The sequence below is a fragment of the Mus caroli genome, unplaced genomic scaffold, assembly GCF_978045245.1.
Source record: "Mus caroli unplaced genomic scaffold, Mus_caroli_1 scaffold_7, whole genome shotgun sequence".
Taxonomy (NCBI): domain Eukaryota; kingdom Metazoa; phylum Chordata; class Mammalia; order Rodentia; family Muridae; genus Mus; species Mus caroli.
The window spans coordinates 20,441,178-20,458,596 of NW_028227262.1; positions in this window are offsets into that span (position 1 = coordinate 20,441,178).

The window sequence follows — 17,419 nt, forward strand, 5'->3', positions numbered from 1 at the left end:
TGGAGTCTGGGTAGGTTTTGCTGATCTCTGTGCCTGAGGTCATCTGCAGACAGCTGCAGAAAAGATGTTGTAAAGTCTAGATCTCTACTCCACCCCTTCCTCAAACCATCTAACATCTGAACTGTAGAACTTTGAATAAAGTATTGTTCTTGACTGACAGCAGAGGCTCAGAGTTAAGGAGCTTGGGATGGGAAGAGTTTGCTTTGATTGACACCTGCTAATTAGTCAATTAATAATGGACTAATGCTTTGCAAATGAGTGTGACTGTATGTAAACTGAACTCTGTCCTTATGGCTCCCACCCTGGGCAGATGCTGGGTCATTGGTGCTGAGTTTCTCAGTCTCCTTAGCTGTATGAAAGTGGGATCTCTTCTTGTCCAGGTTCCTGTTATAGAAAAAAAAAATAAAAATAAATAAAAATAAAATACTGACAGATTTGCCTCTTCCTATTGTCCACAGGCATCCCATTTTAATTTTCTCATCACTTCTTTCTTCCATACTTCTCTATAGCTTATGGCTATGCGCAAACTGTAGAAAGTATACAGCTAAATATTTGGTATAGTAGAGAATAAATGACATTTAAAAAAATTCTTCAATTCTTCAGTTCGAGAAATCTTCAAAAATAAGTATTTATTCTGAAAAATCTTTTGGAAGTGGTCATCTCTAAAAACCAAACCAAACCAACCAACCAAACAAACAAAAATCTCAAAACAACAACAAACCCAAAACAAATGCTAAAACAACAACAAAAACTTGCCAAATTTTCCATTGTAATCAAAAGAAAAAGAACTGAATTTACTTTAGGTATTAGTTAGGGTTTTACTGCTGTGAACAGACACCATGACCAAGGCAAGTCTTATAAAAAACAACATTTAATTGGGGCTGGCTTACAGGTACAGAGGTTCAGTCCATTATCATCAAGGTGGGAGCATGGCAGTATCCAGGCAGGCATGGTGCAGGAGGAGCTGGGAGTTCTATGTCTTCATCCAAAGGCTGCTAGTGGAAGACTGACTTCCAGGCAAATAGGGTGAGGATCTTATGCCCACACGCACAGTGACACACCCATTCCAACCAGGTCTCACCTATTCCAACAAGGCCACACCTCCAGATGGTGCCACTCCCTTGTCCAAGGATATACAAACTATCACACTTTATAAAGAGGCATAATAAAATTTCTATTAAAATAGACACCCACACACCTCATCACTCAATGTGAAATTTAATTTAATTGAAGCATATACTATGATCCAAGTAAAATCTCAATTGAAAAGAAATCTAAATTAAAATTATTATTTTGGGTATATGGATGTTCTCCTTGGATGTGTGTCTGTGCACTATGTAGGGGCCAGTGCTCTTAGAAGCAAGAAGCAGAATTGGGTCCCCTAGCTGGAGTTATAGATGGTTATAGATGTTGCAAGCTGTAATGTGGGTAATACTCTTGGACATTCACTCTGAAACAGTTTTGTCTACACATCAATCCTGTAGCTCAAGAATCTCTACAACTGACCTGGAATGTCTTTCTCCAGAATTTCAGAGATCATCCTGGGCCTGTCTTGTTATGCTCATTCTTGAGCCCCAAAAGACCACCAAGTGCGAATTCTGATGCAATTCCACTAGGGTCTTTTTATTCTAGCTTGAGCTTGGGTTCACCTTCTACCTTGATGTAGCAGATGGGAGGGTGAAGCCCTGAGCCCAGTTTGAAGCAAGCATTTAAAAAGGCAAGCATGTACAAGCAAGGGAGTTTCTAGCCTGGCACACATCTGATTGGGGAGCTATTATGAAATTTTGTTGTCCTTTAAAATAATTGGTTGATGCTGGGAGCCAAACCTTAAACTTAACTTCCTCCTGATAGGTGGTTGTTAGGAAGTGAAGTGCCAGAGGCAGGCTTGTGGGGAGTATAACTTGGAAACTGGATCTAGGTGCAGACTTGTTGGTTAACTGGAGTTCACCTTTAGGTCAGGTTCTCTAAGATGGACCCTGAACCCAAGACAGAGTTGGTCTGGTCTCTCAGGCTCCCTCTTTTCCCTCCTACATTCCCCCATCTTTTCTCCTACCTGCTTCAGTATGTAGATAAACACCTCTTTTGCAGCCCTTTCATCTCAGACAGCCAATCTGACACTACTTTGTTCAATTTTCTCAGATCCTAAAGATTCTGGCTCTCACCTTCCAAATCTTAAATTTTCCTCTCCCAAGTCACCTATCTGATAGTCTCTCTCATACCAACCCAGAAACACCTCATTTTAAACTACTTTGCTCATCTCTGCTCCTTATCTCTGACCTCATGACCAATTTCCTCTACTCATGGGTCCCAAGTACATCCTATATTCCAAGCCACTATTGGACCTCTTCTATCCTCCCATCCACAAACAGTTCCTTAAACTCAAAATGGTGTCTTTTTTGTTCTACCCCTCCATCTCCCAGATCTATGCCCATCTTTCCATTCTAATACCTCTAAAACACACAAATACTTCCTAAGCCTGACCTTTGTTCCTGTCAGCTACTCTTTTTTCCCCCTACTCCCTCTCCAAAACTTCTGACAGCATCATCCATGGCTGACCTGCCCTTCTCTGTGCTCTTACTACTGCCCCTCAGCTCACCTCTAAACCTAAAAACAAACAAACAAACAAAAATCAAACTCTCAGATTCCCTCTCACAATCTTTTGATCCCTCTCAAAATCTATTGATTTCATCTCATAATCTCTCCCTACCAAGATCTCCCTTATCTCCTAAATCTCACCCATTATCTTGTATTCCATTTCTCCAAACTTCTCTTACTGAAAACTCACCACTCATGTTTCTTACCCGCCTGCCCCTCCCATCTCACTTATCATTTTACCTCAGTGTTCCCTGATCCTTTAAACTCCTGTCTAAAAACTCTGATAGGCCTCCTATCAGAACAAAAAGCGTTCTTTAGCAATCGTGTCTATATTTCACGTACAGATTTGTAAATCTAGCTCCCAAGGTCTGTTTTCTTATTTGGCCACTGTCTCCTCCTGAGGCTGACTACTAAGTTCAAGCTATCAAAATACTGAAGTCCAGAAATCAAATACCCACTTTGAATCATCTAATTAACTTGTCTGATCAAAATTGACACCTCATTCTACACTGTTTTCCCTTGCAACTTTATAAGCTGCTATTTTCCTATGTGCCATGTCTGTCTCCTCTTTACCCAGAGACAGTCCTTTGTCCTACTCTGTCACAAATTCCCCTCGCCCATCTCCCTTATCCCATTCCTCCCCTCTCATTTGTTCCCTTCCCCTTGTCCTTCTTTCCCTATCTTCTGTCTGTCGTTTATCCCTGCTTTCAACCCTCTGGGACAATTGGTAATTCACCTTTGGGCTGAGAACTTAGTCTTGGGAGTTTTGATCCATATTTTGCCTTTGAAGGGCCACATCTTTCATCTCAGTAAGGGCTCTGTGGGCACAGGGTAGAACATAACAGATGGGTCATTGTAGCTGTCCAGCAGCCATGGAGAACTGGGTACACTTGGAAGAAGAGATGGGGATGAAATAAGATGGGTGGGTGAGAGAAATAACAGGCCAAGACTGTTCTCTGATCAAGGCTCAATGTTAAATTTTTAAACTCTGAATATATAGGGGGAAAATCCAAAGGCCCTTCCTTTGTTTCATCTGGATTCTGTTGCAAAACGAGGTCAGCAGGCAGTTTGCTTCTGCAGGAAGCTACGGATGTGTCAAGACTGGAGACTTCCACCTAGGTCAGAAGACTTCACCCTAGGTGGGCTAGGTCATTGGAAGACTTATTGTGGCAAAAAAATTAAGGTCTGGTTAGCCCACTCAAGGCTGGTGGAAGGGCACAATGAGCTGGATTTTTTGTTTGTTTGTTTTTTGGTTTTTGTTTGTTTGTTTGTTTGTTTGTTTCAAGATAAGTTGGGCTTTCGCCATCTTTGGCTTGATCTCAGCAGAGGACTCTCCACGCTGCAGGCACCCTAGCACACCTGGGGCCAGGAGATTACTGGTGAGTGGAATGCAACATCAGTTCCAAAAAACCCAGAAGGTCTTGTGCTAGCAGGAACAGGGACAAAGGACACCTGTCCGACCAGTGGCTTGGGTTCATTCTGGTCAGCGCCCTCTCACACCATCTTCAGCTTGATCTTGGTGGAGGGTCCCAGAGGACTCTCTATGCTGCAAGTAACTGTAATAGTACTGGTGATAAGGACACATGCTCCACTATGTTCATAGCAGCCTTATTTATAATAGCCAGAAGCTGGAAAGAACACAGGTGTCCCTCAACAGAGGAATGGATACAGAAAATGTGGAACATTTACACAATGGAGTACTACTCAGCAATTAAAAACAATGAACTCATGAAATTCTTAGGCAAATGGATGCATCAGGAGGATATCATCCTGAGTGAGGTAACCCCATCACAAAAGAACACACATGATATGCACTCACTGATAAGTGGATATTAGCCCACTCGAATATCCAAGATACAATTTGCAAAACTCATGAAACTCCAGAAGGGAGAACAAAGTGTGGATATTTCACTCCTTCTTAGAATGGGGAACAACAACAACAACAACAAAAACCCAGGGAAGGAGTTACACAGACTAAGTTCAGAGCTGAGATGGAAGGAAAGACCATCCAGAGACTGCACCAACTGGGGATCCATCCCATAAACAACCACCAAACCCAGACCCTATTGCATATGCCAGAAAGATTTTGCTGACAGGACCCTGACATAGCTCTCTCTTCTGAGGCTATGCCAGTGCCTGGCAAATGCAGAAGTGGATGCTCATAGTCATCTATTGGGTGGAACACAGGTAGCCTAATGAAGGAGCTAGAGAAAGTACCCAAGGAGCTAAAGGAGTCTGCAACCCTATAGGAGGAACAACAATATAAACTAATCAGTACCCCCAGAACTTGTTTCTCTATTTGCATATGTAGAAGAAGATGGACTAGCCAGCCATCTATGGGAGGAGAGGCCCTTGGTATTGTGAAGATCATATGCCCCAGTACAGGGGAATGCCAGGGCCAGGAAGTGGGAGTGGGTGGGTTGGGGAGCATGGTGGGTGGAAGCTATAGGGGCCTTTGGGGAGAGTATTTGAAATGTAAATGAAGAAAATATCTATTGAAAAATGCCTTAAAAATATAAAAAGATAAGCCATCTGTGAATACAGTATGTGCTTTCTCTATTGGCTATATATACAAATTACTAGAATTACAAAAGCATTCATAGAAACAAATTGTGTCAACTTGTCTTTTGGACAATGATTATCAATTTTCTAAAACGTTTGCCATGTAATAGGCCAAACACCAGTATTCTGCAATAACTAATTCAATTGCTGCTTGAAAGAAGTAATAGATGTCTCATCAGGTTCTTAAGACATCATTTCCAAAATACTTTCATGATTCTATCCTACAATTTTTTTATTAACACCACAACAGCTCATAGTAAGATGGTAAAATTTTTACTTAGAGATGAATTAATGCTCCCTTAGCCAAAGAATTGCTGTGGGCACATAACAAACTGCCAGCAATTGATTACAGCTGCTTCCTCTAATATCTGCAAAACTATTCATCCCTCACCAATTAACTTGCATCCCCCTTGAGATTATCAAACAAAGGTTTAAGTCCTCCTGTGGTGAGCTTAAGGTGAGGTCTTAACCAATTAACATCTCCTAAAAGCTTTTGAAAATAATTTGAAGTAAGCAAATCATCGTTTCTTTCTTGAATTTTCTGTGCCACAATTTTTCTAAGATATAATTGAGGCCCCAAATATTGAAAAAGAGATTTCCTTTGAATCTTTTCTGGAGCAACAACTACTCCCCAAAATTTTAGAGCTCATTGAATAGGAGCAAAGGTTTGTAGTAAAATTCCATCAGAGGGATCAGCTAACAAAATATCCACATAATGAACAATGTACACTGAAAGATTCACAGTCCTAACTTCTTGTATTGAAGCAGAGACAAAAAAAAATTTTTTTTTACATAATGTAAAACTTTCCAATGATTACAAGCTCACTAGAAGCAAACTCTTTACAATTATCAGGATGCGAAAGAGAAAACAACCCTCCAAATCCCTAATAATTCTATATGGAGTAGGCAGGCCAGACTGACTCTACAAGTTCCACACCCTCATTGACCTTTCATATATCTTAAGTTTGAACTTTATTTTAAACAACACCTAGATAGAACTGTAATAATCCTGTCTTGGCTTTAAAATATTTCCCTGGAGGCAAGGTGAGGGCCCAAAACTTTTGTAGGCAGGGTTTGCAAGATACAAACCTAGAGGATTCTCTGAGCTTTGCATTAACTCAAATGTAAATATTTCTTAATCTGAGCCTGTTGGCTGAGTCCTGGCCCAATGATTATCCCTCTTGCAGTGAGGACAGATTCCAGGAGAGCAATTTTACTGTCTGTCTATGCCTCTAATTTTTGGACAGTCTTTCCTGAAATGATTTATGCCCGCATACTTAAAACATTCCTTATAACCTTGGTTCTGTGAAAGCATTGTTTGTACTGTAGTCCCCTCCAAGGCAGCAGCCATAGCTAGACCCTGAGTGTATGAGGGTCCAATTTCTGCACAAAGAGAAATATATCCAGATAAGTCTGGCTTTGCTTTGTATGGCTGGATGGCCGCAGTGAGCTGTATTAGCATTCTCATAAGATAATTGTGTAACAAAAGGAACCTGTGCTTGAGGATCTCTGAAAATTCTACAAGCTGTTTTTACTAGTTTATCCACAAATTCCTGAAACAGCTTATCAGGAGCCAGTCTGATAGCAAATAAATTCCCACTGAGATCTCCTTTCCAATCTTGGTGGGTAAATTTTGCTTTTACCATTGTATCCAATAAAGTTCATGTGAATGGGGCAGTGGGCCCATACTGGCCACAGCTGTTTTTAACTTTTATTACTCTTGCAATCATCCTAATTACAAAATATGGGTGAGTTAAGAATCCTGAACTTGTGATCAAACTGCAAACTGCAGCCAATGGAACACTGGCAATTTAACCATAATTTAAAAGTTTCTTTTGCAATAACCATAACTTTGGAAAGCAAAACCCAATTTTAAACAATCCATTCTCTTTAAAATCAATATCAAAAGCGTTACTTTCATTTTACGAAGTTTGGCTGTGTTCTCCTGTATTTCTTTAAGGGAGTTATTAATGTCCTTCTTAAAATCTGCTACCAGCATCATTAGATATGATTTTAAATCCAAATACTGCTTTTTCTGGTGTGTTGCGGTATCCAGGACTCACTGTGGTGGGAGTACTGGGTTCTGATGATGCTGAGCAGTCTTGATTTCTGTTAGGAAGATTCTCATGCTTGCCTGTTGCCATCTGGTAATCTCTGGTGTTAGATGTTCTAGGTGTGTCTGGCTGGAGCTTTTTCTTACTGTTAGTCTGTTAGTCTTTGTCAGCACTCCTGGGAGACTAGATCTCTTCTGAGTTCTGAGGTCAGAGCATTCCCTGGCAGGCCAGGGCCAACACTCCTCTGGCAGGGAAGGTGCACAGAGGTCTGAGGTTCAGCTCTGCTTCCTGGCTGAGGATGAAGGCCCGAAGGGACCCTGTCCAAGAAGCTCTGTTGTTTTTACGGCCTGTGCCTCTCCTGTGCAGGCCAGCCTCAGAGAGACCCTGGATAGAAAAATCTCCTTTATTTCCTTAAGGGAGTTATTTATGTCCTTCTTAATGTCCTCTATCATCATCATGAGATGTGACTTCAAATCCGAGTCTTGCTATTCTGGTTTGTTGGGAGTATCCAGGGCTCGCTATGGTGAGAGAACTGGGTTCTAATAATGCCAAATAGCCTTGCTTTTGTTGCTTATGTTCTTGCCCTTGCCTCTCGCCATCTGGATATCCCTGGTGTTAGCTGGTTTTGCTGTCTCTGACTGTGGCTTGTCCTTCCTGCAAGCTTTCCTGTCAGTACTCCTGGGAGACCAGTTCTCTCCAGGAGGACATTGGGTGTGGAGAGATGTGGCACAGTGTCAGCTTCTGGGTGCAGACAGAAACCTGAAAGGTCCTGTCCCTGGCTGTTGCATGGTTTCTGTGTCTCGATGACACTATCTGGTTCCTCTTGGGCCAAGAATTTGAACAGAAGTGATGGTTTAACCTGTGCTCACAGGTTTGCCAGCACTCGTGGGAAACCATCTCTCTCCTTGGCAGTATTTCAGTATGGAGTGCTGTGGCACAGGATCAGCTCTGGGTGCAGATGGAAACTGGCAGGATCTTGTCCCAAGCTGCTCCTCCACTCCTGAGTCCTGAGGTCTCCAGGTGGGTCCCTCAGAGCAGAAGTGTTGGTCTTACCTGTGCTCATAACATTCCTGGGAGACCAGCTCTCTCCTGGAGATATTTGGGTACAGAGCACTGTGGCACAGGATCAGCTCTGGGTACAGACAGAAACTTGAAGGGGCAGTATGTTTTGTTTTGTGCTCAGAAGTTCACACTGGGGTCCTGAAGAGGCAGTTTAGTTCGCGGGTGGCTAATAAAGGCTTTATATTGATTTAAACCTGTGTCTGGATATTCTTCTTTGGTGAGTCGCTCACAATACTTGAGCAAGTAGATAGCAAGAAATAATCAAAATTAGGGCTGAAATCAGTAAAATAGACACAAACACCATTCAATAAGCAAACACCATTCTAAGAATCAATGAAATAAATGGTTGGTTCTTTGATGAAATCAAGAGGATTCATAAATCCTTAGCCAACTTAACTAAAAGACAGTGAGGGAAAATGCAAATTAAAAAATTAGAGAAAAATGGGTATATAACAACAGGCAACAAAGAAATCCAGGACATATTTTTAAAATCTGTAGTATACCTAATTAAAATTAAAAGACACGGATAAATTTGTTGACATATACCACTTACCAAAGTTAAACCGATATTAGACAGGCATTTGAGCAGACATATAATCCCTAGTGAAATGGAAGTAGTAATTAAATGTCTACCAACCAAAAAAACAGCCCAGGGTAGATTGATTTAGAACAGAATTCCACAAACGTTTAAAGACTTGATGTCAAAACTCCTCAAATTATTCCATGAAATATAAACAGTAGAACCACTGTATAATTTTTTTTTTTACAAACAAGGCCACAATTATCCTGATACACCTAACACACAACAAAGAAAGAGTATTACCAACAAATTTCCATTATGAACATAGATACAAAATTCTCAATCTGAATTGTAAGAACAATAAAAAAGATCATCAACCATGATCAAGTAGGTATCATATCAGAGATATAGGGATAGTTCAAGGATATAACCATGTGATAATCTCATTAATTGAAAACAAAATCACATTTGGAAAAAAAATTCAACATCAATTCATGATGAAAGTCAACATAAGAAATGAAGGTTACTGAGATTCTACCTCACACCAGTCAGAATGGCTAAGATCAAAAATTCAGGTGACAGCAGATGCTGGCGAGGATGTGGAGAAAGAGGAACACTCCTCCATTGTTGGTGGGATTGCAAGCTTGTACAACCACTCTGGAAATCAGTCTGGCGGTTCCTCAGAAAATTGGACATAGTACTACCGGAGGATCCAGCAATACCTCTCCTGGGCATATATCCAGAAGATGTCCCAACCGGTAAAAAGGACACATGCTCCACTATGTTCATAGCAGCCCTATTTATAATAGCCAGAAGCTGGAAAGAACCCAGATGTCCCTCAACAGAGGAATGGATACAGAAATTATGGTACATTTACACAATGGAGTACTACTCAGCTATTAAAAAGAATGAATTTATGAAATTCCTAGCCAAATGGTTGGACCTGGAGGGCATCATCTTGAGTGAAGTAACACAATCACAAAAGAACTCACACAATATGTATTCACTGATAAGTGGATATTAGCCCAAAACTTAGGATACCCAAGATATAAGATACAATGTGCTAAACGCATGAAACTCAAGAAGAATGAAGACCAAAGTGTGGACACTGTGCCCCTTCTTAGAATTGGGAACAAAACACCCAGGGAAGGAGTTACAGAGACAAAGTTCGTAGCTGTGATGAAAGGATGGACCATTTAGAGACTGCCGTATCCAGGGATCCATCCCATAAGCAGCTTCTAAACGCTGACACCATTGCATACACTAGCAAGATTTTGCTGAAAGTACCCAAATATAGCTGTCTCTTGTGAGACGATGCCGGGGCCTAGCAAACACAGGAGTGGATGTTTACAGTCAGCTATTGGATGTATCACAGGGCTCCCAATGGAGAAGCTAGAGAAAGTACCCAAGGAGCTAAAGGGATCTGCAACCCTATTGTTGGAATAACATGATGTACTAACCAGAACCCCGGAGCTCTTGTCTCTAGCTGCATATGTATCGAAAGATGGCCTAGTCGGCCATCAATGGAAAGAGAGGCCCATGGGACTTGCAAACTTTATATGCCCCAATATAGGGGAATGCCAGGGCCAAAAGAATGGGAATGGGTGGGTAGGGAAGTGGGGGGCGCTATGGGGGACTTTTGGGATAGCATTGGAAATGTAATTGAGGAAAATATGTAATAAAAATATTAAAAATTAAAAAAAAATTAAGGTTACAGCTAACATCCTGCCAACATCAACCTAAATAGAGAGAAACTCAAAGCATTTCCACTAAAATCAGGAACGAGATAAGGTTTTCTACCCTCTCCATACCTTTTCAATATAGTACTTGAAGGCTTAGCTAGAGCAATAAGACAACAGAAGGAGATCACAAGTATACAAATAGGAGAGAAAGAAGTCAAAATACCTTCATTTGCAGAAGACATGATAGTATATATAAGTGAGTCTCAAAATTCCTTTGGGAAGGTCCTCAGATGATAAACACTTAGAAGATGGAGAGATCTCCCATGCTCATGGATCAGTAAGATTAATATAGTAAAAATGACCATCCTACATAAAGCAATCTACAGATTCCATGTAATCCCTATTAAAAGTCCAGCACAATTCTTCACAGATCTTGAAAGGACAATCTTTAGCTACATATTGACACACACACACAAAAACACATGATAGTTAAACAGTCTAGAACAATAAAAGAATTTGCTGGAGGTATCACTCTCTGTGATCTCAGATTTTATTACAAAGGTATAGTGATGCAAACAGCACAGAGTTGCAACAAAACAAAAAACAAACCTGCTGAGCATCAGAATCAAATTAATGACAGAAATGTAAGTCTACATGCTTATGGACATCTGACTTTTTTTAAGGATTTATTTTTATGTGCATTGATTTTAATTTTTTATGACAGTAGATAACCTTGGTTCAGTGTCCCTCCTCCTGTGATCATCTAAGATCCATTTATTTATTTATTTGTTTGTTTGTTTGTTTGTTTAATGTATGTGAGTACACTATTGCTGTCTTCAGACACACCAGAAGAGGACATAGAATCCCCATTTTATGTGGTTAGTAGGAATTGAACTCAGGACCTCTGGAAGAGCAGTCAGTGCTCTTAACCACTGAGTCATCTCTCCAGTTCTGTGCACTGATGTTTTACCTGTATGTGTGTCTGTGTTAAAGTGTCAATCTCCTGGAGCTAGAGTTACAGATAGATGTGAGCTGCCACATGGGTGCTGGGAAATGAACTGTGTTCCTCTGGAAGAGCAGCCAATGCTCTTAAAAGCGGAGTCACTTCTCTCCCTGGACACTTGATGTTTGATAAAGAATCTATAAATACACACCAGATAAAAAGCCAGCATCTTCAACAAATGGTACTGGTGAAACTGATCTTCAAACGGTCTTCATTAAAAAAATGCAAATACATTCATACTTATCACTCTGCACAAAACTTAGTTCTACATGGACCAAAGACATCAGCATAAAACCAGATACACTAAACTTGATAAGAACAGCAAAAGATTTTCTCAACAGGATGTACTTAGCACAGGAAGTAAGATCAATATTAATGAATGGTGCTCTATGAAACTGAGAATCCTCTGCACATTGTCTGTCATTTAGACAGAGTGGAGGACCCTGAAATGGAATTTTTTGTTTTGTTTTGTTTTCACCAACTACATATGTGATAGAGTGTTAATAATTAAAATATATAAAGAATTTGAAAAAAGTTCTTAAAGGAAAATACAAATGGCTGAGGAACAAAAATTATCAGGGAAATGCAAATCAAAACTACATTGAGATTTCCTTTTACAGCAGTCAGAATGGACAAAATAGATTAAACAAAACAAAACAAAACCAAAAACCCCAACAGTTTGTGGTGGTGAGGATCCAAGCAGAGCACTCATTATTGCTGAATGCAAACTTGTGCAGCCACTATGGGAATCAGTGTGGTGGCTCCTTAGAACCCTAGTAATCAATTTACCTTAAGATCCAGCTCACTCACTCTTCCACATATAGCCAAAGACTCTACATTCTTTTTTCTTTTTAATTAGGTATTTTCCTCATTTACATTTCCAATGCTATCCCAAAAGTCCCCCATTCCCTCCCCAACACTCCCCTACCCACCAACTCGCACTTTTTGGCCCTGGCATGCCCCTGTACTGGGGCATATAAAGTTTGCAAGTCCAAAGGGCCTCTCTTTCCAGTGATGGCCGACTAGGCCATCTTTTGATACATATGCAGCTAGAGTCAAGAGCTCCGGGGTACTGGTTAGTTCATAATGTTCTTCCAACTATAGGGTTGCAGATCCCTTTAGCTCCTTGGGTACTTTCTCTAGCTCCTCCATTGGGAGCCCTGTGATCCATCCAATACCTGACCGTGAGCATCCACTTCTGTGTTTGCTAGGCCCCGGCATTGTCTCACAAGAAACAGCTATATCAGGGTCCTTTCAGCAAAATCCTGCTAGTGTATGGAATGGTGTCAGTGTTTGGAGGCTGATTATGGAATGGATCCCTGGATATGTCAGTCTCTAGATGGCCCATCCTTTTGTCTCAGCTCCAAACTTTGTCTCTGTAACTCCTTCCATGGGTGTTTTGTTCCCAATATTAAGAAGGGTTAAAGGCCAGATTCCACCAGAGGTTCTTTTATCCTTGAGAAGAGTTTTTGCTATCCTAGGTATTTTGTTATTCCAGATGAATTTGGAGATTGCCCTTTCTAATTCGTTGAAGAATTGAGATAGAATTTTGGTGGGGATTGCATTGAATCTGTAGATTCCTTTTGGCAAGATAGCCATTTTTACAATGTTGATCCTGCCAATCCATGAGCATGGGAGATCTTTCCATCTTCTGAGATCTTCTATAATTTCTTTCTTCAGAGACTTGAAGTTTTTATTATACAGATCTTTCACTTCCTTAGTTAGAGTCATGCCACGATATTTTATATTATTTGTGACTATTGAGAAGGGTGTTGTTTCCCTAATTTCTTTCTCGGCCTGTTTATTCTTTGTGCAGAGAAAGGCCTTTGATTTGTTTGAGTTAATTTTATATCCAGCTACTTCACCGAAGCTGTTTATCAGGTTTAGGAGTTCTCTGGTGGAATTTTTAGGGTCACTTATATATACTATCATATCATCTGCAAAAAGGGATATTTTGACTTCATCTTTTCCAATTTGTATCCCTTTGATCTCCTTTTGTTGTTGAATTGCTCTGGCTAGGACTTCAAGTACAATGTTGAATAGGTATGGAGAAAGTGGACAGCCTTGTCTAGTCCCTGATTTTAGAGGGATTGCTTCAAGCTTCTCACCATTTACTTTCATGTTGGCTACTGGTTTGCTGTAGATTGCTTTTATCATGTTTAGGTATGGGCCTTGAATTCCTGATCTTTCCAAGACTTTTATCATGAATGGGTGTTGGATCTTGTCAAATGCTTTTTCCGCATCTAACAAGATGACCATGTGGTTTTTGTCTTTGAGTTTGTTTATATACTGGATTACGTTGATGGATTTCTGTATATTGAACCATCCCTGCATCCCTGGGATGAAACCTACTTGGTCAGGATGGATGATTGTTTTGATGTGTTCTTGGATTCGGTTAGCAAGAACTTTATTGAGGATTTTTGCATCAATATTCATAAGGGATATTGGTCTGAAGTTTTCTATCTTTGTTGGGTCTTTTTGTGGTTTAGGTATCAGAGTAATTGTGGCTTCATAGAATGAGTTGGGTAGAGTACCTTCTGTTTCTATTTTGTGGAATAGTTTGTGAAGAACTGGGATTAGATCTTCTTTGAAGGTCTGATAGAACTCTGCACTAAACCCATCTGGTACTGAGCTTTTTTTGGTTGGGAGACTATTAATGACTGCTTCTATTTCTTTGGGGGATATAGGGCTGTTTAGATCATTAATCTGATCTTGATTCAACTTTGGTACCTGGTATCTGTCTAGGAACTTCTCCATTTCATCCAGGTTCTCCAGTTTTGTTGAGTATAGCCTTTGGTAGAAGGATCTGATGGTGTTTTGGATGTCTTCAGGATCTGTTGTTATGTCTCCTTTTTCATTTCTGATTTTGTTAATTAGGATGCTTTCCCTGTGCCCTCTAGTGAGTCTGGCTAAGGGTTTATCTATCTTGTTGATTTTCTCAAAGAACCAGCTCCTTGATTGGTTGATTCTTTGAATAGTTCTTCTTGTTTCCACTTGGTTGATTTCGACCCTGAGTTTGATTATTTCCTGCCGTCTACTCCTCTTGGGTGAATTTGCTTCCTTTTGTTCTAGTGCTTTTAGGTGTGTTGTCAAGTTGCTAATGTGTGCTCTCTCTAGTTTCCTTTTGGAGGCACTCAGAGCTATGAGTTTTCCTCTTAGAAATGCTTTCATTGCGTCCCATAAGTTTGGGTATGTTGTGGCTTCATTTTCATTGAACTCTAAAAAGTCCTTAATTTCTTTCTTTATTCCTTCCTTGACCAAGGTATCATTGAAAAGAGTGTTGTTCAGTTTCCACATGAATGTTGGCTTTCTATTATTTATTTTGTTATTGAAGATCAGCCTTAGTCCATGGTGATCTGATAGGATGCATGGGACAATTTCAATCTTATTGTATCTGTTGAGGCCTGTTTTGTGACCAATTATGTGGTCAATTTTGGAGAAGGTACCATGAGGTGCTGAGAAGAAGGTATATCCTTTTGTTTTAGGATAGAATGTTTGTAGATATCTGCCAGATCCATTTGATTCATAATTTCTGTTAGTTTCACTGTGTCCCTGTTTAGTTTCTGTTTCCATGATCTGTCCATTGGTGAAAGTGGTGTGTTGAAGTCTCCCACTATTATTGTATGAGGTGCAATGTGTGCTTTGAGATTTACTAAAGTTTCTTTAATGAATGTGGCTGCCTTTGTATTTGGAGCATAGATATTCAGGATTGATTGTTCCTCTTGGAGGATTTTACCTTCGATGAGTATGAAGTGCCCCTCCCTGTCTTTTTTGATGACTTTGGGTTGGAAGTCAATCTTATCAGATATTAGAATGGCTACTCCAGCTTGTTTCTTCCTACCATTTGCTTGGAAAATTGTTTTCCAGCCTTTCATTCTGAGGTAGTGTCTATCTTTTTCTTTGATTGTTGTGCCGATGTTCTCTATGGAATCTTCTGCACCTGAGATTCTCTCTTCCATCTCTTGTATTCTGTTGCTGATGCTCGCTTCTATGGTTCCAGATTTCTTTCCTAGGGTTTCTATCTCCAGTGTTGCCTCACTTTGGGTTTTCTTTATTGTGTCTACTTCCCTTTTTAGGTCTTGGATGGTTTTATTCAATTCCATCACCTGTTTGGTTGTGTTTTCCTGCAATTCTTTAAGGGATTTTTGTGTTTCCTCTTTAATGTCTTCTACCTGTTTGGTTATGTTTTCCTGCAATTCCTTAAGGGATTTTTGTGTTTCCTCTTTAATGTCTTCTACTTGTTTAGCAGTGTTCTCCTGTATTTCTTTAAGTGAGTTATTTAAGTCCTTCTTGATGTCCTCTACCATCATCATGAGATATGCTTTTAGATCCGTGTCTAGCTTTTCCGGTGTGTTGGGGTGCCCTGGACTGGGCGAAGTGGGAGTGCTGGGTTCTGATGATGGTGAGTGGTCTTGGTTTCTGTTAGTAAGATTATTACGTTTACCTTTCGCCATCTGGTAATCTCTGGGGTTAGTTGTTATCATTGTCACTGTTTAAAGATTGGAGCAGACTCTGTGTTCCAATCACCTGAAGTCTCAAAATCCTGTGGCGGGTGTCGTGGGTAGCTGGCGGGTGTCAGCCGACCCTGCGCTCTAGCTACCCCGGTGCTGGTCAGGCCAGAAGAGGCCTGTGGTCCTACTCAGGCCGGTTTTCTGCTTCCCTAACTAATGCAGTCTCAGGTCCCGCGCGCAATTGGATTGGAGCAGAAGCTGTGTTCCACTCACCAGAAGTCTTAAGATCCTGTGGCGGGTGTTGTGGGTAGCTGGCGAGTGTCAGCTGACCCTGCGCCCTAGCTACCCCGGTGCTGTTCTGACCGGAAGAGACTTGTGGCCCTACTCAGGCCGGATTTCTGCCTCCCCAACCAAAGCAGTCTCAGGTCCCGCGTGATTGGACTGGAGCAGAAGCTGTGTTCCACTCACCAGAAGTCTCAAAATCCTGTGACGGGGGTCGTGGGTAGCTGGTGGGTGTCAGCTGACCCTGCGCTCTAGCTACCCCGGTGCTGGTCCGGCCGGAAGAGGTTAGTAAGATTCTTACGTATGCCTTTTGCCATCTGGTAATCTCTGGAGTTAGTTGTCATAGTCTCTGGTTAGAGCTTGTTCCTCAGGTGATTCTGTTAGCCTCTATAAGCAGACCTGGGAGACTAGCTCTCTCCTGAGTTTCAGTGTTCAGAGTACTCTCTGCAGGCAAGCTTGCCTCTTGTAGGGAAGGTGCCAGATATCTGGTGTTTGAACCTGCCTCCTGGCAGAAGTTGTGATCCACTCACCAGAGGTCTTAAGATCCCGTGGAGAGTCCTGTGGGGACCTAGGGGGTGTCTGCAGACTCCGCACACCCAAGGTGCCCCAGGGCTGACATATATCGGAAGGGACTTGTGACCCTGGTCAGGCCATGTTTTCTGCTTCCCTAATTAATGCAGTCTCGGGTCCTGCGATTGGAGCAGAAATTGTTTTCCACTAACCAGAGGTCTTAAGATCCCGTGGAGGGTCCTGTGGGGACTTTGGGGGTGTCCTCAGACTCCACGTCCAAGGTGCCCTGGTGCTGGCATGGACCGGAAGGGACTTGTGACCCTGATCCAAACTCTACATTCTATAACAGAGACACTTGCTCAACTGTTTTCATTGGTGCTCTATTCATAATTGCCAGAAATTGGAAACAGCCTAGATGTCCATCGACAGAAAATGGATCAGGAAAATAAGGTACATTTACACAATGGAATATTACTCAGCTACTGAAAAAGAAAAATAATGCAATTGACAGGTAAATGGATGGAGCTAAAAATAAATTAATCTGAATGAGGTAATCCTGACTCAAAAAGACAAATGTGGTATGCATTTGATCATATGTGGATATTAGCTGTTCTCAGTAAGCAGGTCATAATCCCTATAACCACAGAAGCTGGGTTTGAGTAAGTAACTACAGAGGAGAAAAGAACCTTCCTAGGAAA